Below are 16,907 nucleotides of genomic sequence, written 5' to 3' on the forward strand. Positions count from 1 at the left end.
TGTGAACAGAAAGTTTCTTTTCAGTTGCAAACTCCACTCCATACATATATATGGGGTGGTACAAGCTCCAACTCGGTTTTACAGTGAAAAATGCAGGAAATTCACACTGGCACTACGAAACAGACTGAGAAAGCAGAGTAAAAATTCTGCTGCAACCCGTTCCCTTCGTGCTATATGAACGAAAGTCTGTCCACTTGCTAAGTTCTGAGAGATAATTGTGTGTGAAAGCCTTTCTTCACCAAGCTTGTTGGGAACACAAAGCATCTTTTCAGTTGCCAACCTCACTCCATAAAGTTATATGGGGAGGTACAAGCTCCAAATCTGTTTTACAGTGAAAACTGCAGCAACTTCAAACAGGGAATAAGAAAAAGACTGAGAAACAGTAAAAGTTTCTCCTGCAACCCGTTCCCTTGGTGCTATATGAATGAACGTCTGTTCACTTGCTAAGTTCTGAGAGATAAGTGTGTGTGAAAGCCTTCCTTCACCAAGCTTGTTGGGAACACAAAGTTTCTTTCCAGTTGCAAACTCCAGTCCATACATATATATGGGGAGGTACTAGCTCCAACTCGGTTTTACAGTGAAAACTGCAGGAACTTCACACCGGCAGTAGGAAACAGACTGAGAAACCAGAGTAAAAGTTTCTCCTGCAACCCGTTACCTTGGTGCAAGATGAATGAACGTCTCTACACATACTGAGTTTAGAGAGATAAACCTGTGTGAAAGCCGTACTTTATCTAGCTTATTGGGAACACAAAGATTCTTTTCAGCTGCAAATTCCACTCCATACATATATATGGGGAGTTACATGATCCAACTCTATTTTACTGTGAAAACTGCAGGAACTACAAACCGGCACTAGGAAACAGACTGAAAAAGAAGAGTAAAAGTTTCTCCTGCAACCCGTTCACTTGGGACTAGATGAACGAACATCTCTCCACATACTGAGTTTTGAGAGATAAGTGTGTGTGATAGCCGTCCTTCATATAGCTTGTTGGGAACACAAAGTTTCTTTTCAGTTGCCAACTCCACTCCATACATATATATGGGTAGGTATTAGCTCCAACTCGGTTTTAAAGTGAAAACTGCAAGAACTTCACACCGGCAGTAGGAAAGAGCCTGAGAAAGCAGAGTAAATATTTCTCCTGCAAACCGTTCCCTTTGTGCTAGATGAACGAACGTCTCTTCGCATGCTCAGTTCTGAGAAATAACTGTGTGTGAAAGCCGTCTTTCACCTATCTTTTTGGGAACACAAAGTTCCTTTTCAGTAGCAAACTCCACTGCATATATTTATATGGGGAAGTACTGGCTCCAACACTGTTTTACAGTGAAAACTGCAGTAACTTCAAACCGGCACTAGGAAACAGACAGAGAAACCAGATAAAAATTTTCTCCTGCCACCATTTCCCTTGGTGCTAGATGAACGAAAGTCTCTTCACATGCTCAGTTCTGAGAGATAAGTGTGTGTGAAAGCCGATCTTCAACTAGCTTGTTGGAAACACAAAGTTACTTTTTAGTTGCAAACTCCACTCCATACATATATATGGGGAGGTACTACCTCCTAGTTGGATTTACAGTCAAAACTGCAGGAAATTCAAACCGGCACTAGGAAACAGACTGAGAAAGCAGAATAAAAGTTTCTCCTGCAACCCGTTCCCTTGGTGCTATATGAACGAACTTCTATCCACTTGCTAAGTTCTGACAAATAATTGTGTGTGAAAGACTTTCTTCAACAAGCTTGTTGGGAACACAAAGTTACTTTTCAGTTGCCAACACCACTGCTAATGTTATATGGGGAGGTACAAGCTCCAAAACGGTTTTACTGTGAAAAGTGCAACAACTTCAAACAGGGACTAAGAAAAAGACTGAGAAAGCAGAGTAAAAGTTTCTCCTGCAATCCGTTCCCTTGGTGCAAGATGAATGAACGTCTCTACACATGCTCAGTTCTGAGAAATAACTGTGTGTTGAAGCCGTCTTTCACCTATCTTTTTGGGAACACAAAGTTCCTTTTCAGTAGCAAACTCCACTGCATATATTTATATGGGGAAGTACTGGCTCCAACTCTGTTTTACAGTGAAAACTGCAGGAACTTCAAACCGGCACTAGGAAACAGACAGAGAAACCAGATAAAAATTTTCTCCTGCCACCAGTTCCCTTGGTGCTAGATGAAGGAAAGTCTCTTCACATGCTCAGTTCTGAGAGATAAGTGTGTGTGAAAGCCGAACTTCAACTAGCTTGTTGGGAACACAAAGTTACTTTTCAGTTGCTAACCCCACTCCATAAATATATATGGGCAGGTACTACCTCCTAGTTGGGTTTACAGTGAAAACTGCAGGAAATTCAAACCGGCACTAGGAAACAGACTGAGAAAGCAGAATAAAAGTTTCTCCTGCAACCCGTTCCCTTGGTGCTAGATGAACGAACTTCTGTCCACTTGCTAAGTTCTGACAAATAATTGTGTGTGAAAGCCTTTCTTCACCAAGCTTTTTGGGAACACAAAGTTACTTTTCAGTTGCCAACACCACTGCTAAATTTATATGGGGAGGTACAAGCTCCAAAACGGTTTTACAGTGAGAACTGCAACAACTTCAAACAGGGACTAAGAAAAAGACTGAGAAAGCAGAGTAAATGTTTCTCCTGCAACCCGTTCCCTTGGTGCAAAATGAATGAACGTCTCTACACATACTGAGTTTAGAGAGATAAATCTGTGTGAAAGCCGTCCTTCACCTAACTTTTTGGGAGCACAAAGTTTCTTTTCAGTTGCAAAGTCAACTCCATACATATATATGGGGAGGTACTAGCTCCAACTAGGTTTTACATTGAAAACTGCAGGAACTTCAAACCGGCACTAGGAAACAGACTGAGAAAGCAGAGTAAAATTTCTCCGGCAACCCGTTCCCTTGGTGCTAGATGAACGAAGGTCTCTCCACTTATTAAGTTTTGAGAGATAAGTGAGTGTGAAAGCCTTCCGAATTCTAGCTTGTTGGGAACACAAATATTCTTTTCAGCTGCAAACTCCACTCCATACATATATATGGGGAGTAACTTGCTCCAACTCAATTTTACAGTGAAAACTGCAGGAACTACAAACCGGCACTAGGAAAGAGACTGAAAAAGAAGAGTAAAAGTTTCTCCTGCAACCCGTTCCCTTGGGACTAGATGAACGAACATCTCTCCACATACTGAGTTTTGAGAGATAATTGTGTGTGATAGCCGTCCTTCATGTAGCTTGTTGGGAACACAAAGTTTCTTTTCAGTTGCCAACCCCACTCCATACATATATATGGGTAGGTACTAGCTCCAACACGGTTTTAAAGTGAAAACTGCAGGAACTTCACACCGGCAGTAGGAAACAGACTGAGAAAGTAGAGTAAAAGTTTCTCCTGCAACCCGTTCCCTTGGTGCTATAGGAACGAACTTCTGTCCACTTTCTAAGTTCTGAGAAATAATTGTGTGTGAAAGCCTTTCTTCACCAAGCTTGTTGGGAACACAAAGTTACTTTTCAGTTGCCAACACCACTGCTAATGTTATATGGGGAGGTACAAGCTCCAGAACGGTTTTACTGTGAAAAGTGCAACAACTTCAAACAGGGACTAAGAAAAAGACTGAGAAAGCAGAGTAAAAGTTTCTCCTGCAACCCGTTCCCTTGCTGCAAGATGAATGAACGTCTCTACACATGCTCAGTTCTGAGAAATAACTGTGTGTGAAAGCCGTCTTTCACCTATCTTTTTGGGAACACAAAGTTCCTTCTCAGTAGCAAACTCCACTGCATATATTTATATGGGGAAGTACTGGCTCCAACTCTGTTTTACAGTGAAAACTGCAGGAACTTCAAACCGGCACTAAGAAACAGACAGAGAAACCAGATAAAAATTTTCTCCTGCCACCAGTTCCCTTGGTGCTAGATGAAGGAAAGTCTCTTCACATGCTCAGTTCTGAGAGATATGTGTGTGTGAAAGTCGAACTTCAACTAGCTTGTTGGGAATACAAAGTTACTTTTCAGTTGCAAATCCCACTCCATACATATATATGGGGAGGTACTACCTCCTACTTGGGTTTACAGTGAAAACTGCAGGAAATTCAAACCGGCACTAGGAAACAGACTGAGAAAGCAGAATAAAAGTTTCTCCTGCAACCCGTTCCCTTGGTGCTATATGAACGAACTTCTGTCCACTTGCTAAATTCTGACAAATACTTGTGTGTGAAAGCCTTTCTTCACCAAGCTTGTTGGGAACACAAAGTTACTTTTCAGTTGCCAACACCACTGCTAAAGTTATATGGGGAGGTACAAGCTCCAAAACGGTTTTACAGTGAGAACTGCAACAACTTCAAACAGGGACTAAGAAAAAGACTGAGAAAGCAGAGTAAATGTTTCTCCTGCAACCCGTTCCCTTGGTGCAAAATGAATGAACGTCTCTACACATACTGAGTTTAGAGAGATAAATCTGTGTGAAAGCCGTCCTTCACCTAACTTTTTGGGAGCACAAAGTTTCTTTTCAGTTGCAAAGTCAACTCCATACATATATATGGGGAGGTACTAGCTCCAACTAGGTTTTACATTGAAAACTGCAGGAACTTCAAACCGGCACTAGGAAACAGACTGAGAAAGCAGAGTAAAAGTTTCTCCGGCAACCCGTTCCCTTGGTGCTAGATGAACTAAGGTCTCTCCACTTACTAAGTTTTGAGAGATAAGTGAGTGTGAAAGCCGTCCGAATTCTAGCTTGTTGGGAACACAAATATTCTTTTCAGCTGCAAACTCCACTCCATACATATATATGGGGAGTAACTTGCTCCAACTCAATTTTACAGTGAAAACTGCAGGAACTACAAACCGGCACTAGGAAAGAGACTGAAAAAGAAGAGTAAAAGTTTCTCCTGCAACCCGTTCCCTTGGGACTAGATGAACGAACATCTCTCCACATACTGAGTTTTGAGAGATAATTGTGTGTGATAGCCGTCCTTCATGTAGCTTGTTGGGAACACAAAGTTTCTTTTCAGTTGCCAACCCCACTCCATACATATATATGGGTAGGTACTAGCTCCAACTCGGTTTTAAAGTGAAAACTGCAGGAACTTCACACCGGCAGTAGGAAACAGACTGAGAAAGTAGAGTACAAGTTTCTCCTGCAACCCGTTCCCTTGGTGCTATAGGAACGAACTTCTGTCCACTTTCTAAGTTCTGAGAAATAATTGTGTGTGAAAGCCTTTCTTCACCAAGCTTGTTGGGAACACAAAGTTACTTTTCAGTTGCCAACACCACTGCTAATGTTATATGGGGAGGTACAAGCTCCAGAACGGTTTTACTGTGAAAAGTGCAACAACTTCAAACAGGGACTAAGAAAAAGACTGAGAAAGCAGAGTAAAAGTTTCTCCTGCAACCCGTTCCCTTGCTGCAAGATGAATGAACGTCTCTACACATGCTCAGTTCTGAGAAATAACTGTGTGTGAAAGCCGTCTTTCACCTATCTTTTTGGGAACACAAAGTTCCTTTTCAGTAGCAAACTCCACTGCATATATTTATATGGGGAAGTACTGGCTCCAACTCTGTTTTACAGTGAAAACTGCAGGAACTTCAAACCGGCACTAAGAAACAGACAGAGAAACCAGATAAAAATTTTCTCCTGCCACCAGTTCCCTTGGTGCTAGATGAAGGAAAGTCTCTTCACATGCTCAGTTCTGAGAGATATGTGTGTGTGAAAGCCGAACTTCAACTAGCTTGTTGGGAATACAAAGTTACTTTTCAGTTGCAAATCCCACTCCATACATATATATGGGGAGGTACTACCTCCTACTTGGGTTTACAGTGAAAACTGCAGGAAATTCAAACCGGCACTAGGAAACAGACTGAGAAAGCTGAATAAAAGTTTCTCCTGCAACACGTTCCCTTGGTGCTATATGAACGAACTTCTGTCCACTTGCTAAGTTCTGACAAATAATTGTGTGTGAAAGCCTTTCTTCACCAAGCTTGTTGGGAACACAAAGTTACTTTTCAGTTGCCAACACCACTGCTAAAGTTATATGGGGAGGTACAAGCTCCAAAACGGTTTTACAGTGAGAACTGCAACAACTTCAAACAGGGACTAAGAAAAAGACTGAGAAAGCAGAGTAAAAGTTTCTCCTGCAAACAATTCCCTTTGTGCTAGATGAACGAACGTCTCTTCGCATGATCAGTTCTGAGAAATAACTGTGTGTGAAAGCCGTCTTTCACCTATCTTTTGAGAACACAAAGCTCCTTTTCAGTAGCAAACTCCACTGCATATATTTATATGGGGAAGTACTTGCTCCAACACAGTTTTACAGTGAAAACTGCAGTAACTTCAAACGGGCACTAGGAAACAGACAGAGAAACCAGATAAAAATTTTGTCCTGCCACCAGTTCCCTTGGTGCTAGATGAACGAAAGTCTCTTCACATGCTCAGTTCTGAGAGATAAGTGTGTGTGAAAGCCGATCTTCAACTAGCTTGTTGGGAATACAAAGTTACTTTTCAGTTGCCAACTCCACTCCATACATATATATGGGGAGGTACTAGCTCCAACTAGGTTTTACATTGAAAACTGCAGGAACTTCAAACCGGCACTAGGAAACAGACTGAGAAAGCAGAGTAAAAGTTTCTCCGGCAACCCGTTCCCTTGGTGCTAGATGAACGAAGGTCTCTCCACGTACTAAGTTTTGAGAGATAACTGAGTGTGAAAGCCGTGCGAAATCTAGCTTGTTGGGAACACAAAAATCCTTTTCAGCTTCAAACTCCACTCCATACATATATATGGGGATTTACTTGCTCCAACTCAATTTTACAGTGAAAACTGCAGGAACTACAAACCGGCACTAGGAAAGAGACTGAAAAAGAAGAGTTAAAGTTTCTCATGCAACCCGTTCCCTTGGGACTAGATGAACGAACATTTCTCCATATACTGAGTTTTGAGAGATAAGTGTGTGTGATAGCCGTCCTTCATCTAGCTTGTTGGGAACACAAAGTTTCTTTTCAGTTGCCAACTCCTCTCCATACATATATGTGGGTAGGTACAAGCTCCAACTCGGTTTTAAAGTGAAAACTGCAGGAACTTCACACCGGCAGTAGGAAAGAGACTGAGAAAGCAGAGTAAAAGTTTCTCCTGCAAACCGTTCCCTTGGTGCTAGATGAATGAACGTCTCTTCGCATTCTCAGTTTTGAGAAATAACTGTGTGTGAAAGCCGTCTTTCACCTATCTTTTTGGGAACACAAAGTTCCTTTTCAGTAGTATACTCCACTGCATATATTTATATGGGGAAGTACTGGCTCCAACTCTGTTTTACAGTGAAAACTGCAGGAACTTCAAACCTGCACTAGGAAACAGACAGAGAAACCAGATAAAAATTTTCTCCTGCCACCAGTTCACTTGGTGCTAGATGAACGAAAGTCTCTTCACATGCTCAGTTCTGAGTGATAAGTGTGTGTGAAAGCCGAACTTCAACTACATAGTTGGGAACACAAAGTTACTTTTCATTTGCAAACCCCACTCCATACATATATATGGGGAGGTACTTCCTCCTACTTGGGTTTACAGTGAAAAATGCAGGAAATTCAAACCGGCACTAGGAAACAGACTGAGAAAACAGAGTAAAAGTTTCTCCTGCAACCCGTTCCCTTGGTGCTTTAGGAACGAACTTCTGTCCAATTTCTAAGTTCTGAGAAATAATTGAGTGTGAAAGACTTTCTTCACAAAGCTTGTTGGGAACACATAGTTACTTTTCAGTTTCCAACACCACTGCTAATGTTATATGGGGAGGTACCAGCTCCAAAACGGTTTTACAGTGAAAACTGCAACAACTTCAAACAGGGAGTAAGAATAAGACTGAGAAAGCAGAGTAAAAGTTTCTCCTGCAAACCGTTCCCTTGGTGCTAGATGAACGAACGTATCTTCGCATGCTCAGTTCTGAGAAATAGCTGTGTGTGAAAGCCGTCTTTCACCTATCTTTTTGGTAACACAAATATCCTTTCAGTAGCAAACTCCACTGCATATATTTATATGGGAAGTACTGGCTCCAACTCTGTTTTACAGTGAAAACTGCAGGAACTTCATACCGGCACTAGGAAACAGACAGAGAAACCAGATAAAAATTTTCTCCTGCCTCCAATTCCCTTGGTGCTAGATGAACGAAAGTCTCTTCACATGCTCAGTTCTGAGAGATAAGTGTGTTTGAAAGCCGAACTTCAAATAGCTTGTTGGGAACACAAAGTTACTTTTCAGTTGCAAACTCCACTCCATACATATATATGGGGAGGTACTACCTCCTACTTGGGTTTACAGTGAAAAATGCAGGAAATTCAAACCGGCACTAGGAAACAGACTGAGAATGCAGAGTAAAATTTTCTCCTGCAACCCGTTCCCTTGGTGCTATAGGAACGAACTTCTGTCCACTTTCTAATTTCTGAGAAATAATTCTGTGTGAAAGCCTTTCTTCACCAAGCTTGTTGGGAACACAAAGTTGCTTTTCAGTTGCAAACTCCACTCCATATAGTTACATGGGGAGGTACAGGCTCCAAAACTATTTTGCAGTGAAAACTGCAGCAACTTCAAACAGTGACTAAGAAAAAGACTGAGAAAGTAGAGTAAAAGTTTCTCCTGCAAACCGTTCCCTTGGTGCAAGATGAATGAACGTCTCTACAAATACTGAGTCTAGAGAGATAAGTCTGTGTGAAAGCCGGCCTTCATCTACCTTGTTGAGAACACAAAGTTTCTTTTCAGTTGCAAAGTCAACTCCATACATATATATGGGGAGATACTAGCTCCAAATCGGTTTTACATTAAAAACTGCAGGAAATTCAAACCGGCACTAGGAAATTGACTGTGAAACCAGAAAAAAATTTTCTCCTGCCACCCATTCACTTGATGCTACATGAACGAACGTCTTTCCACGTACTGAGTTTTGAGGGATTAGTGTGTGTGAAAGCCGTCCGTCTTCTAGCTTGTTGGGAACACAAAGTTTCTTTTCAGCTGCAAACTCCACTCCATACATCTATATGGGGAGTTACTTGCTCCAAATCAATTGTACAGTGAAAACTGCAGGAAATACAAACCGGAACTAGGAAACAGACTGAGAAAGCAGAGTAAAAGTTTCTCCGGCCAACCGTTCCTTTGGTGCTATATGAACGAACTTCTGTCCACTTGCTAAATTCTGAGAAATAATTGTGTGTGAAAGCCGTTCTTCACCAAGCTTGTTGGGAACACAAAGTTACTTTTCAGTTGCCAACTCCACTCCATAATGTTTTATGTGGAGGTACAAGCTCCAAAACCGTTTTACAGGGAAAACTGAAGCAACTTCAAACAGGGACTAAGGAAAAGACTGAGAAAGCAGAGTAAAAGTTTCTCCTGCAAACCGTTCCCTTGGTGCAAGATGAATGAACGTCTCTACACATACTGGGTTTAGAGAGATAAATGTGTGTGAAAACCGTCCTTCATCTAGCTTGTTGGGAACACAAAGTTTCTTTTCAGTTGCAAACTCAACTCCATACAATTATATGGGGAGGTACTACCTACTACTCCGTTTTACAGTGAAAACTGCAGGAACATAAAACCGGAACTAGGAAACAGACTGAGAAAGCAGAGTAAAAATTTCTCCGGCAACCCGTTCCCTTGGTGCTAGATGAACGAATTTCTGTCCACTTGCTAAGTTCTGAGAAATAATAGTGTGTGAAAGTCGTCCTACTCCTAGCTTGTTGGGAACACAAAGTTGCTTTTCAGTTGCAAAATCAACTCCATACATATATATGGGGAGGTACTAGCTCCAACTAGGTTTTACATTGAAAACTGCAGGAACTTCAAACAGGCACTAGGAAACAGACTAATAAAGCAGAGTAAAATTTCTACGGCATCCCGTTCCCTTGGTGCTAGATGAACGAAGGTCTCTCCACGTACTAAGTTTTGAGAGATAAGTGAGTGTGAAAGCCGTCCGAAATCTAGCTTGTTGGGAACACAAAGATTCTTTTCAGTTGCCAACTCCACTCCATATATATATATGGGTAGGTACTAGCTCCAACTAGGTTTTACATTGAAAACTGCAGGAACTTCAAACCGGCACTAGGAAACAGACTGAAACAGAAGAGTAAAAGTTTCTCCTGCAACCCGTTCCCTTGGGACTAGATGAACGAACATCTCTCCACATACTGAGTTTTGAGAGATAATTGTGTGTGATAGCCGTCCTTCATGTAGCTTGTTGGGAACACAAAGTTTCTTTTCAGTTGCCAACCCCACTCCATACATATATATGGGTAGGTACTAGCTCCAACTCGGTTTTAAAGTGAAAACTGCAGGAACTTCACACCGGCAGTAGGAAACAGACTGAGAAAGTAGAGTACAAGTTTCTCCTGCAACCCGTTCCCTTGGTGCTATAGGAACGAACTTCTGTCCACTTTCTAAGTTCTGAGAAATAATTGTGTGTGAAAGCCTTTCTTCACCAAGCTTGTTGGGAACACAAAGTTACTTTTCAGTTGCCAACACCACTGCTAATGTTATATGGGGAGGTACAAGCTCCAGAACGGTTTTACTGTGAAAAGTGCAACAACTTCAAACAGGGACTAAGAAAAAGACTGAGAAAGCAGAGTAAAAGTTTCTCCTGCAACCCGTTCCCTTGCTGCAAGATGAATGAACGTCTCTACACATGCTCAGTTCTGAGAAATAACTGTGTGTGAAAGCCGTCTTTCACCTATCTTTTTGGGAACACAAAGTTCCTTTTCAGTAGCAAACTCCACTGCATATATTTATATGGGGAAGTACTGGCTCCAACTCTGTTTTACAGTGAAAACTGCAGGAACTTCAAACCGGCACTAAGAAACAGACAGAGAAACCAGATAAAAATTTTCTCCTGCCACCAGTTCCCTTGGTGCTAGATGAAGGAAAGTCTCTTCACATGCTCAGTTCTGAGAGATATGTGTGTGTGAAAGCCGAACTTCAACTAGCTTGTTGGGAATACAAAGTTACTTTTCAGTTGCAAATCCCACTCCATACATATATATGGGGAGGTACTACCTCCTACTTGGGTTTACAGTGAAAACTGCAGGAAATTCAAACCGGCACTAGGAAACAGACTGAGAAAGCTGAATAAAAGTTTCTCCTGCAACACGTTCCCTTGGTGCTATATGAACGAACTTCTGTCCACTTGCTAAGTTCTGACAAATAATTGTGTGTGAAAGCCTTTCTTCACCAAGCTTGTTGGGAACACAAAGTTACTTTTCAGTTGCCAACACCACTGCTAAAGTTATATGGGGAGGTACAAGCTCCAAAACGGTTTTACAGTGAGAACTGCAACAACTTCAAACAGGGACTAAGAAAAAGACTGAGAAAGCAGAGTAAAAGTTTCTCCTGCAAACAATTCCCTTTGTGCTAGATGAACGAACGTCTCTTCGCATGATCAGTTCTGAGAAATAACTGTGTGTGAAAGCCGTCTTTCACCTATCTTTTTGAGAACACAAAGCTCCTTTTCAGTAGCAAACTCCACTGCATATATTTATATGGGGAAGTACTTGCTCCAACACAGTTTTACAGTGAAAACTGCAGTAACTTCAAACGGGCACTAGGAAACAGACAGAGAAACCAGATAAAAATTTTGTCCTGCCACCAGTTCCCTTGGTGCTAGATGAACGAAAGTCTCTTCACATGCTCAGTTCTGAGAGATAAGTGTGTGTGAAAGCCGATCTTCAACTAGCTTGTTGGGAATACAAAGTTACTTTTCAGTTGCCAACTCCACTCCATACATATATATGGGGAGGTACTAGCTCCAACTAGGTTTTACATTGAAAACTGCAGGAACTTCAAACCGGCACTAGGAAACAGACTGAGAAAGCAGAGTAAAAGTTTCTCCGGCAACCCGTTCCCTTGGTGCTAGATGAACGAAGGTCTCTCCACGTACTAAGTTTTGAGAGATAACTGAGTGTGAAAGCCGTGCGAAATCTAGCTTGTTGGGAACACAAAAATCCTTTTCAGCTTCAAACTCCACTCCATACATATATATGGGGATTTACTTGCTCCAACTCAATTTTACAGTGAAAACTGCAGGAACTACAAACCGGCACTAGGAAAGAGACTGAAAAAGAAGAGTTAAAGTTTCTCATGCAACCCGTTCCCTTGGGACTAGATGAACGAACATTTCTCCATATACTGAGTTTTGAGAGATAAGTGTGTGTGATAGCCGTCCTTCATCTAGCTTGTTGGGAACACAAAGTTTCTTTTCAGTTGCCAACTCCTCTCCATACATATATGTGGGTAGGTACAAGCTCCAACTCGGTTTTAAAGTGAAAACTGCAGGAACTTCACACCGGCAGTAGGAAAGAGACTGAGAAAGCAGAGTAAAAGTTTCTCCTGCAAACCGTTCCCTTGGTGCTAGATGAATGAACGTCTCTTCGCATTCTCAGTTTTGAGAAATAACTGTGTGTGAAAGCCGTCTTTCACCTATCTTTTTGGGAACACAAAGTTCCTTTTCAGTAGTATACTCCACTGCATATATTTATATGGGGAAGTACTGGCTCCAACTCTGTTTTACAGTGAAAACTGCAGGAACTTCAAACCTGCACTAGGAAACAGACAGAGAAACCAGATAAAAATTTTCTCCTGCCACCAGTTCACTTGGTGCTAGATGAACGAAAGTCTCTTCACATGCTCAGTTCTGAGTGATAAGTGTGTGTGAAAGCCGAACTTCAACTACATAGTTGGGAACACAAAGTTACTTTTCATTTGCAAACCCCACTCCATACATATATATGGGGAGGTACTTCCTCCTACTTGGGTTTACAGTGAAAAATGCAGGAAATTCAAACCGGCACTAGGAAACAGACTGAGAAAACAGAGTAAAAGTTTCTCCTGCAACCCGTTCCCTTGGTGCTTTAGGAACGAACTTCTGTCCAATTTCTAAGTTCTGAGAAATAATTGAGTGTGAAAGACTTTCTTCACAAAGCTTGTTGGGAACACATAGTTACTTTTCAGTTTCCAACACCACTGCTAATGTTATATGGGGAGGTACCAGCTCCAAAACGGTTTTACAGTGAAAACTGCAACAACTTCAAACAGGGAGTAAGAATAAGACTGAGAAAGCAGAGTAAAAGTTTCTCCTTCAAACCGTTCCCTTGGTGCTAGATGAACGAACGTATCTTCGCATGCTCAGTTCTGAGAAATAGCTGTGTGTGAAAGCCGTCTTTCACCTATCTTTTTGGTAACACAAATATCCTTTCAGTAGCAAACTCCACTGCATATATTTATATGGGAAGTACTGGCTCCAACTCTGTTTTACAGTGAAAACTGCAGGAACTTCATACCGGCACTAGGAAACAGACAGAGAAACCAGATAAAAATTTTCTCCTGCCTCCAATTCCCTTGGTGCTAGATGAACGAAAGTCTCTTCACATGCTCAGTTCTGAGAGATAAGTGTGTTTGAAAGCCGAACTTCAAATAGCTTGTTGGGAACACAAAGTTACTTTTCAGTTGCAAACTCCACTCCATACATATATATGGGGAGGTACTACCTCCTACTTGGGTTTACAGTGAAAAATGCAGGAAATTCAAACCGGCACTAGGAAACAGACTGAGAATGCAGAGTAAAATTTTCTCCTGCAACCCGTTCCCTTGGTGCTATAGGAACGAACTTCTGTCCACTTTCTAATTTCTGAGAAATAATTCTGTGTGAAAGCCTTTCTTCACCAAGCTTGTTGGGAACACAAAGTTGCTTTTCAGTTGCAAACTCCACTCCATATAGTTACATGGGGAGGTACAGGCTCCAAAACTATTTTGCAGTGAAAACTGCAGCAACTTCAAACAGTGACTAAGAAAAAGACTGAGAAAGTAGAGTAAAAGTTTCTCCTGCAAACCGTTCCCTTGGTGCAAGATGAATGAACGTCTCTACAAATACTGAGTCTAGAGAGATAAGTCTGTGTGAAAGCCGGCCTTCATCTACCTTGTTGAGAACACAAAGTTTCTTTTCAGTTGCAAAGTCAACTCCATACATATATATGGGGAGATACTAGCTCCAAATCGGTTTTACATTAAAAACTGCAGGAAATTCAAACCGGCACTAGGAAATTGACTGTGAAACCAGAAAAAAATTTTCTCCTGCCACCCATTCACTTGATGCTACATGAACGAACGTCTTTCCACGTACTGAGTTTTGAGGGATTAGTGTGTGTGAAAGCCGTCCGTCTTCTAGCTTGTTGGGAACACAAAGTTTCTTTTCAGCTGCAAACTCCACTCCATACATCTATATGGGGAGTTACTTGCTCCAAATCAATTGTACAGTGAAAACTGCAGGAAATACAAACCGGAACTAGGAAACAGACTGAGAAAGCAGAGTAAAAGTTTCTCCGGCCAACCGTTCCTTTGGTGCTATATGAACGAACTTCTGTCCACTTGCTAAATTCTGAGAAATAATTGTGTGTGAAAGCCGTTCTTCACCAAGCTTGTTGGGAACACAAAGTTACTTTTCAGTTGCCAACTCCACTCCATAATGTTTTATGTGGAGGTACAAGCTCCAAAACCGTTTTACAGGGAAAACTGAAGCAACTTCAAACAGGGACTAAGGAAAAGACTGAGAAAGCAGAGTAAAAGTTTCTCCTGCAAACCGTTCCCTTGGTGCAAGATGAATGAACGTCTCTACACATACTGGGTTTAGAGAGATAAATGTGTGTGAAAACCGTCCTTCATCTAGCTTGTTGGGAACACAAAGTTTCTTTTCAGTTGCAAACTCAACTCCATACAATTATATGGGGAGGTACTACCTACTACTCCGTTTTACAGTGAAAACTGCAGGAACATAAAACCGGAACTAGGAAACAGACTGAGAAAGCAGAGTAAAAATTTCTCCGGCAACCCGTTCCCTTGGTGCTAGATGAACGAATTTCTGTCCACTTGCTAAGTTCTGAGAAATAATAGTGTGTGAAAGTCGTCCTACTCCTAGCTTGTTGGGAACACAAAGTTGCTTTTCAGTTGCAAAATCAACTCCATACATATATATGGGGAGGTACTAGCTCCAACTAGGTTTTACATTGAAAACTGCAGGAACTTCAAACAGGCACTAGGAAACAGACTAATAAAGCAGAGTAAAATTTCTACGGCATCCCGTTCCCTTGGTGCTAGATGAACGAAGGTCTCTCCACGTACTAAGTTTTGAGAGATAAGTGAGTGTGAAAGCCGTCCGAAATCTAGCTTGTTGGGAACACAAAGATTCTTTTCAGTTGCCAACTCCACTCCATATATATATATGGGTAGGTACTAGCTCCAACTAGGTTTTACATTGAAAACTGCAGGAACTTCAAACCGGCACTAGGAAACAGACTGAAACAGAAGAGTAAAAGTTTCTCCTGCAACCCGTTCCCTTGGGACTAGATGAACGAACATCTCTCCACATACTGAGTTTTGAGAGATAATTGTGTGTGATAGCCATTCTTCATCTAGCTTGTTGGGAACACAAAGATTCTTTTCAGTTGCCAAGTCCACTCCATATATATATATGGGTAGGTACTAGCTCCAACTCGGTTTTACAGTGAAAACTGCAGGAACATCACACCGGCAGTAGGAAACAGACTGAGAAAGCGGAGTAAAAGTTTCTCCTTCAAACCGTTCCCTTTTTGCTAGATGAACGAACGTCTCTCCACATGCTCAGTTCTGAGAGATAAGTGTGTGTGAAAGCCGTCCTTCATCTAGCTTGTTGGGAACACAAAGTTTCTTTTCAGTTGCAAACCCTACTCCATACAGATATAAGGGGATGAACTAGCTCCGACACGGTTTTACAGTGAAAACAGTAGGAACTTCACACCGGCAGTAGGAAACAGACTGAGAAAACAGAGTACATGATTCTCCTGTCACCCGTTCCCTTGTTGCTAAATGAACGAACGTCTGTCCAATTGCTAAGTTCTGAGAGATAATTGTGTGTTAAAGCCTTCCTTCACCCAGCTTGTTGGGAACACAAAGTTCCTTTTCAGTTGCAAACTCCAATCCGTACAGATATATGGGGAGGTACTACCTCCAACTCGGTTTTACAGTGGAAACTGCAGGAATTTCAAACCGGCACTAGGAAAGAGACTGAGATAGCACAGTAAAAGTTTCTCCTGCAAACCGTTCCCTTGGTGCTAGATGAACGAATGTCTTTTCACATACTGAGTTTTGAGAGATAAGTGTGTGTGAAAGCCGTCCTTCACCTCGCCTGTTGGGAACACAGTTTCTAATCAATTGCAATCTCCACTCCATAAATATATATGGGGAGGTACTAAATCCATCTCTGTTTTACAGTGAAAACTGCAAGAATTTCAAACCGGAACTAGAAAACAGACTGAGAAAGCAGAGTAAAAGTTTCTCCAGAATCCCGTTTCCTTGCTGCTACATGAAAGAAAGTCGGTCAACTTGCTAAGTTCTGAGAGAAAATTGTGTGTGAAAGCCTTTCTTCACCTAGGTTTTTGGGAACACAAACTTTCTTTTCAGTTGTCAACTCCACTCCATACAGATATATAGGTAGGTACTAGCTCCAACTCTTTTATACAGTGAATACTGCAGGAAATTCTAACCGGCACTAGGAAACAGACTGAGAAAGCAGAGTAAAAGTTTCTCCTGCAAACCGTTCCATTGGTGCTAGATGAACGAAGGTCTCTTCACATGCTCAGTTCTCAGAAAAAAGTGTGTGTGAAAGCCGTCCTTCACCTAGATTTTTGGGAACACAAAGTTTCTCTTCCGTTTCAAACTCCACTACATACATACATATGAGGAGGTACAAGATCCAACTCAGCTTTACAGTGAAACCTGCAGGAACTTCAAGCCGGCATTAGGAAACAGACTGAGAAACAAGATTAAAAGTTTCCCCTGCCACCCGTTCCCTTAGTTCTAGATGAACGAAAGTCTCTCCACATGCTCAGTTTTGAGAGATAAGTGTGTGTGAAAGCCGTCCTTCACCTAGCTTG

The sequence above is a fragment of the Camelus ferus genome, chromosome 23, assembly GCF_009834535.1.
Source record: "Camelus ferus isolate YT-003-E chromosome 23, BCGSAC_Cfer_1.0, whole genome shotgun sequence".
Classification (NCBI taxonomy): Eukaryota; Metazoa; Chordata; class Mammalia; order Artiodactyla; family Camelidae; genus Camelus; species Camelus ferus.